We start from the raw sequence: 8818 nt of genomic DNA on the forward strand, positions 1-8818 counted from the left end.
GGATTCCGCTGTTATTGCTGCTGTTATTCACATCCTAATGAATTGTTCATTCTGTTAGTTGGCGTTTGTTTCTGCTGATGTTAATAACCCTTCAACTAGGCTGGAGTTTAGTATTTTGATACTTCAAATAACAGTGTTGATATTTGATGTCTCTAAGATAAGAGGAGACTAATTGATGTCCTGTTTCTGATCGGGGCGCAGGAGCAGTGAGAGATCGGGGCCCAGGAATGAGGTTTTGGGGCCCGGAGAGGCGAGGGCCCAGGGGCAGCACGGGCCAGCCCACACTGCGATCCATGGATAGTAGGAGCATGCGTGCGCACTAGGTCCGTGCAGCAGAGCTTGGTCTCCAGTCATCTTGGTTAACCCTTGCCACTGGATCAACACCTAGCTCTGTCAAGCCCGTGTGGTGGCTGGTGTGCAACGGCCACCCCACGTTAAAAGAATCCATGCACAGGCATCTTCCACCCTTCAGTATGTAGTTCAGGACCTCGAATGTCAGGTCCCTCATTGAAACACCTGAGAACATCCCTTTTAGGTGTGGAAGTGGGACATCCTCGATACGAGGGACGGCCTAATACTATACGACCATTTTTGAGCCTTTTCTCCTTTCTGACTCTAGATTAGTTCAGTTCTCATACCTTCAGTTATTCAGGGACAAATCCCAGCTCCCCATACCTTCCAGAATACCTCTCCTAGCCTTGGTATCCAGGGAAGGTATCAGTAACACGCCCGGGATCACTAAACACAAAACCCAGTCTGTTAATCACTTTCAGCTACTGGACTTAGTGTGTGCCCCACAGCATCTCTCTCACCTTCGATGTGTGATTGGAGCATCACGCCTGCAAACCTGGGTTCAATTTAAATTTAAATCCACTCCGTGTATTTAAAAAAAATACATACAAGTATACAGATCACATCAAATAATTGGCAACGGCAATAAGATGAAGCTGTAGCCACACCAAGGCCCAATAAACCAGCTCTGTATTCACAGGAGAAAGTCTGTTATCTAACTCCTCGAGTGACAGAGAAAGATTGGGACTCTAAGAACATCTAGAATCTGTTGTAAATATGTTTCAAATCCTCACTGGGACAACCTGTCTATTTCTTTTCAATTGAAGTGAATGGAAGATGAGGAGATGTTGGAGAGTAGGGGTGGGAGAGGAATTGGGGTGGGTTGGAGAGTAGGGGTGAAGGGGGTTGGAGAGAGTAGGGGTGAAGGAGGAGTTAGGGTGAGGGGGGTTGGAGAGTTGGGGTGGGAGAGGAGTTAGAGTGGGGGGGGGGTTGGAGAGTTGGGGTGAAGGTGGATGGAGAGGAGTTGTAATGGAGGAAATGCAGCAGCCAATTTGTGCACAGCCAGATCCCACAAACAGCAATGTAATGATGACAAGATAATCCATTCTCAGTGATGTTAGTTGAGGGATACACATTGTGCAGGACACCGTGGAGAACTCCACCTGTTCTTCCTCAGAATCGTGGCCATGGGATCTTTTATGTCCAACTTATGGACTCGAGGGGACATCGATTAAATGTCTAATCTGAAAGACGGCACCTCTGATGTGCAGCACTCCATCTGTACTGGCACCTGGAGTTTCGGCCTAGATTATGTGCTCGGGTCTCTGGATTGGGAATTGAACCCTTGACCTCTGACTCAGGGCGAGAGTGCTACCACTGAGCTAAGGCTGACATGTTCCCAATGCACTAGACCGTGCCTGTGTTATTACACTAACCCCACCCATTCATACTGCAGTGGGCCTTGACTCTGTTATTAGACATTCGGCAAAGCATTTGTTACAACAACAAAACAACCAGAACTTACATTAATACAGCGCCTTTAACTCAGTGAAACATCTCACGGCGCTTAACAAGATCGATATCAATAAAAAAACATTTTTGACACAGCCACAGAGAAAGATATCAGGACAGATTCGCAAAAGGTTGATCGAAGAGGTATATTTTAAAAAGAACCTTGAAAGAGGAGGTGGAGGTTTCGGGGAATTCCCAAACTTGGAGCCTCGGCAGCTGAAGGCACGGCCACCAATGGTGGAGCGATTAAAATCGGGGATGCTCAAGAGGACAGATTTGGAGGAGTGCAGGGAACTCGGAGGGTTGTGGGACTGGAGGAGATTACAGAGATAGGGAGGGGTGAGGCCATGGAGAGTTTTGAAACCAAGGATTAGAATTTTTTAATTGAGGCGTTGCTTAACTGGGAGCCAATGTAGGTCAGTGAGCACAGGGGTGATGGGTGAATAAGATTATAGCAATAGGCCCTGACTTGCACACTATTAGATGAGACCCAATCTTTGTTTTGTTGCACTAGATACTGGCTGTGTGACCATCACACTAGATCCAGCATTGTGTTCAGTATAACACTCGAGTCTGCCTCTGTTATTATTGGATCAAACACTGTCTTTGTTAATCTCACAGTGGGCCATGCATTTGCTGTTATTACTCTGGACCCTGTCTCCACTCTTATTGTATGGGCCCCTGTCTCTGGAATTGTTACACTAGACCCGGCCTCTGCTATGATTGGAAAATAACCTGTCCCTGTTATTCCAGTTCTAGTGCACGCCTCTATTATAACCATAGATCTTGTCTCTGTTGTATTCAATAGAGTATGTTTCTGGTATTGTTTAAGTAGACCCGGCTTCTGTTAGTGTGACACTATCACCTCTTTCAGTTATTATTGCAAAAAAACTTTAAATTATTAAAGACTTGTTTCTAGTGTAAAACTAGGCCTTGTTTTAGTTATTAATGCAATACACCCTGTCTCTGTTTATATTACACTAGACCTGTCTCTGTTTATATTACACTGGGCCCTGTCTCTGTTTATATTACATCAGACCCTATCTCTGTTTATATTACACTAGACCCTGTCTCTGTTTATATTACACTAGACCCTGTCCCTGTTTATATTACACTAGACCCTGTCTCTGTTTATATTACACTGGGCCCTGTCTCTGTTTATATTACATTAGACCCTGTCTCTGTTTATATTACACTAGACCCTGCCTCTGTTTATATTACACTAGACCATGTCTCTGTTTCTATTACACGAGACCATGTCTCTGTTTATATTACATGAGACCCTGTCTCAGTTTATTGAACCTCGACCATGTTTTAGTTACTGCGGCACTAAACAACATCCACAAATATTGGAAGTGGTTGGGGAGGAAACAGTGAAAGTAACAGTTGCAACTGTTTCATTCCTTCCCAAACGAAGGACATAACCAGTGAGAGAATGAGAGATTTATTAACCTCACAGCAGTATAGATACAGCTTCACTTTTACCATCACTGGCACCAATCATCACACACTGGGGGTAAATCTCAGGAGCTTCTGTGTGATGGTGAGGTGATGACTGGACAATAAAGCTCAGAGACTGGTGAGGAGCTGCTCATTATCCTCGGTGTGATTTAATCCCCTTTCCCACTGAATACTGTGGACAGACATGGTCTCCTTGGTAACAGAATGGTCAGTGTGACATCACTTTCTAAACAAGAGCACACAAGACATTGGGTTATCAGTAAATGTTGAAGGTATTAAACACTCTGCAATTATATTTTACATAAAAGGAAATAAAATGCTGGAAAATAATTGGTGAAGATAATAATTTATCTCTGTGGAATTGACTAGCAAACATTACGAATGATGTGTTTTGCTTACACATACACAACACACAAATATAGCAAAGACCGTGTGTGTACTCTTTTCAGGTGTTCTGCTACACCCGGTGTTATTAATTTCTGTGGACTTTAGGACCCTGCGACAGCCCATCCGGCGGCACTTGCTGAGTCAGGATATAAAGAGACCGCGCCCTGTTCCTCCTCCCACTGCCTGGGGGAATGGGCAGATATTTAAAGGTCAAGAGACTCCCCTTTCTCTGCCTATTTATAGTTAAAGGGACAGTCCAATTTATCTTGCGGTGTTGGAGGACTTCACTAACAGAGCTCCCATTAACAGTCGCTCCCTTCTGTACTGTGCAGTGATTGTAAAGCTGTCTATTTCAGTGACTTGAGCCTTTCTAAAATGTCTCACTGTTTTTGATGATCCATTTAACTTGCTGCAGAATTTGGAAAGATTTCAGAATTGTGCAGTGTGACGAAGGTTTCGGTTGAAGGTGGAGTCAAATTTGTTTCAAAATATTCTGTTCTAACCCTCCCCGAACCCCCCAAATTTTAGAACACTGCAATACTGACTGAGAAGCTCCCAAGTTCGATCCGTGATCTGGGCTGTTAGTTGATCTCAGCCAAGGCAGCAGTTCAGGGATTATAATTGTCCTCAATACCACTGGGCTAAATATGAGTAAAAATCAGCCAGTGCCCCTGCTCTTCATACCGATCCATTAACCTCAACTGTGAAGTGTGTGGATGTCATTTGAGGACAGGATTTGAGGCTGTGATGCCTACCACAGTGGAAATCCTGCTGGCACTCAATGATTCGACTGTCAGTGAGGCACGAGAGGTTAACTAATGTGTGTGGAATTGCACCTCCCCGCACACACCCCCCCACACCCCCCCCCCCCACACACACACACAACACACACATCCCACACACATACACACTCCCCACATACCCCCCTCCACACCCCCCCCACACACACAACACCCCCATCCCCCACACACGCAACCCCCACACACACGCATACACCCCCCCCACACACACGAAGCCCACACACACACACAGCCACACACACCCCCCTCCACACACACCCCACACACACATAGATGCACCCCCCACATGCAAACCCCCCCCCACACACACATAGATGCACCCCCCACATGCAAACCCCCCCACACACACATAGATGCACCCCCCACATGCAACCCCCCCCACACACACACCCACAGACACACACCCTCCCCCACACACACACACCACCCCACACACACACCCCCACACACACACCCCCACACAAACACCCACACGCACACCTTCACACATATGCATACATACGCACACCCATACCCCCCACACACACACCCCACACACACAGATGCACACCCGCCCACACACACCCACAGCACCCACACCCCCCCCACACACACCCCCAACACACACACCCCCCGCACACACACATCCCACACACACAGAGATGGAACCCCCACATGCAACCCCCCTCCCCACACACCCACAAACACACACACATACACACACACACACCCACACAGACACACACAACCCCCCCATGTACACCCACACACATCCACACATACACACACCCCACACACACCTTCACACACATGCATACACACACACACACCCATACACCCCGCCCCACACACACTCACAGCCCCACCCCCCGCACACGCACACCCCACACACCCCCCTCCACACACACTCCCCCATACACACCCAACACACACACACAGATGCACCCCCACATGCAACCCCCCCACACACACACACCCACAAAGACACACACACAGACAACCCGCCCCACATACACCCACACACACACAAACCCCCCACACAACCCCCCCGCACACCCACACAAATACCCACCCCCCCCACGCACACCCCCCCACACACATCTTCACAGACATGCATACGCACACACAGCCCCACACTCCCACACACACAGATGCACTCCCCACATGCAACCCCCCACCCACACACACCCACATAGGCACATCCACACAGACACACAGACACACACACACACACCCACCATTATAGGACAAGATTTCAGGCTGTATTGCCTATCACAGTGAAAATCCTGCTGGTACTCACTGAGTCGACTGACGGTGAAGCACTAGAGGTTAACTAATGTCTGTGGAATTGTACCCAGCCAGATTCAACACTTTCTGCAGATAAAAAATCTCAGACACTGAAATAACTGTTGGTTTTAGACAGTGAAGTTTGAGGGAGAGTGTCTAGAATAAGGAATTTCTAGCTTAGGAGGGACAGGAGGGGGACAGAATGTTCTATCGAATCTAGAATTGTCTGTTCTGAATTTCTATCCTGTACTTAAAGTAACGATGTTTGTAACCACCATTTATTTTCAGGGTATTAGAAGGAGAGGATCTGCAGCAGGGAAACTCAATCCAAACATCGCATCAAGATTTGACAGATACCCGGATTATCATCAGCCTTTGTAAAAACACCAATCACAGCGGGGAGAAACAGGACACATGTTGTGTATATGAACACACCTTCAACCAATCGTTCAGCCTGTGAGACTCGTGCACCCACCTGACTCAACACTGTAAATGTGGGGACAGTGGGAATGGATGCTGTTGTACATGGAAAGTGATTCATCTCACCAACTGACATTCGAGGAGTTAGATAACAGACTTTCTCCTGTGAATATAGAGCTGGTTTATTGGGCTGTGATGTGTTTACTTATTCACCTTGCTAACTCTAAATCTTTGCCGATTATTTGATGTGATTGGTTTACATGTACGTATTTTTAAAAATATGTTTGCTGAGTGGATTAAAATTTAAATTGAAACCAGGTTTGCAGGCGTGATGCTCCATTCACACATCGAAGGTGAGAGAGATGCTGTGGGGCACACGCTAAGTCCAGTATCTGAATGTGATTAACAGACTGGGTTTTATGTTTAGTGATCCCGGGCATGTTACCGACACCTTCCCTGGATACCAAGGTGAGGAGAGGCACTCTGGAAGATATGGGAAACTGGGACTTGTCCCTGAGAGTAACCGAAGGTCTGAGAACTGAAATAATCCAGAGTTAGAAAAGAGAAAAGGCCAAAAATGGAACAGTCAGTAACAGGACATCAATTAGTCTCCACTTATTTTGGAGGCATCAAATATCGACACACTATATCAAATATTAAACTCCAGCCCAGTTATAGAGGTTATTAACATCAGCAGAAACAAACACCAACTGACAGAAAAAACACGATTCAGTCAGGATGCGATTAATAGCAGCAATAAGAATAGAGTCCAACCCCTGCAGTCACTTGTGAACTCGCTGCTGTCTCAGCAGGTCGGATGACTTGGTGAATCCCTTTTCACACTCAGAGCAGGTGAACAGCCTCTCCCCAGTGTGACTGTGACAATGCATTTCCAGTTTACAAGGTTGGGATCAGTTCTGCACCCGCTGTGCGCAGAGTGACAATAAAATCAATAAGCTGTTAATTTTCTTTGCTGGATAATTGGCCTTTTGTGCTGGCCCAATAGGGTGAACCCGTGCTGGCCCAATAGGGTGAACCCGTGCTGGCCCAATAGGGAGAGCCCGGACTGGCCCAATAGGGTGAGCCCGGGCTGGCCCAATAGGGTGAGCCCGGGTTGGCCCAATAGGGTGAGCCCGGCCTGGCCCAATAGGGTGAGCTCAGACTAGCCCAATAGGGTGAACCCAGGTTGGTCCAATAGGGTGAGCCCGGGCTGGCCCAATAGGGTGAGCTGGGTTGGTCCAATAGGGTGAGCCTGTGCTGGCCCAATAGGGTGAGCTGGGCTGGCCCAATAGGGTGAGCTGGGCTGGCCCAATAGGGTGAGCCCGGGTTGGCCAAATAGGGTGAGCCCGGCCTGGCCCAATAGGGTGAGCTGGGCTGGCCCAGGGTCACAAGACAAAAATTAGCACAACAAGGCTCCCTTTCAGGGGCCACTGACCTGGGCACAAATATGTGTCCAATCAAACTGACAGACATCCTGAAGCCCCGCCCACCCATTGTCCCTGCCGAGTCGAAGCTCCGAGTAGAGCGCTTGCTTTGGGAGTCTCCTATTGGGCAAATGGACAGCTGAATTTGTAGAGTACACTCCATAATCCCTCACGTTTAACAGTGTCAAAGGCCTTGGTCAGGTCAAAGAAGGTTGAACCAACCCCACAGTCACTGACACCAGTCTCCTCCCATGTGATATAAATCGACACTTGTCACTGACACCAAGTGGATTGGGAAAATATGTTCAAGGGTAAGACTGTAGAAACACAATGGCAAACATTTAAGGAGATATTACATAACTCTCAGCAAAGATTTATTCAAATGAGAAATAAAGATGCTAAGAAAAGGATGAACCATCCCTGGCTAACTAAGGAAGTAAAGGATGGTATCAAATTGAAAAAAGGCATACCATATTGCGAAGGACAGTGGAAGGCCAGAGGATTGGGAAATTTTTAGAAACCAGCAAAGGACGACTAAAAAATGATAAAAACAGAGAAGATAGCAGATGGAGCAAACTAACAAGAAATATAAAAACAGACAGTAAGAGCTTCTACAGGAATATAAAATGGAAACGAGTAGCTAAAGTAAACATTGGTCCCTTAGAAGATGAGACTGGAGAATTAATAATGGGAAACACGGAAATGGCAGAGACTTTGAACAAATATTTTGTATCGGTCTTCACGGTAGAGGATACCAAAAACATCCCAACAGTTGATAATCAAGGAGCTAATGCGGGGGAGGGGGGGGTAACTTAAAACAGTCACTGTCACTAGAGATTAAGTACTAATCAAACTAATGGGACTAAAGGTGGACAAGTCTCCTGGACATGATGACATGCATCCTAGGGTCTTTAAAGAAGTGGTTGCAGAGATAGTGGATGCATCGGTTGTAATCTACCAAAATTCCCTGAATTCTGGAGAGATCCCAGCGGACTGGAAAACTGCAAGTGTAACATCCCTAATTAAGAAACGAGGGAGACAGAAAGCAGGAAACTATAGACCAGTTAATCTACCATCTGTCATTCGGAAAATACTGGAGTCCATCATTAAGGAAGTAATAGCAGGACATTTAGCAAATTATATTGCAGTCAAGCAGAGTCAGCATGGTTTCATGAAAGGGAAATCATGTTTGACAAATTTCCTGGAATTATTTGAGGATGTAACAAGCAAAGTGGATAAAGGAGAACCAGTTGATGT

The sequence above is a fragment of the Pristiophorus japonicus genome, unplaced genomic scaffold, assembly GCF_044704955.1.
Source record: "Pristiophorus japonicus isolate sPriJap1 unplaced genomic scaffold, sPriJap1.hap1 HAP1_SCAFFOLD_308, whole genome shotgun sequence".
Taxonomy (NCBI): domain Eukaryota; kingdom Metazoa; phylum Chordata; class Chondrichthyes; family Pristiophoridae; genus Pristiophorus; species Pristiophorus japonicus.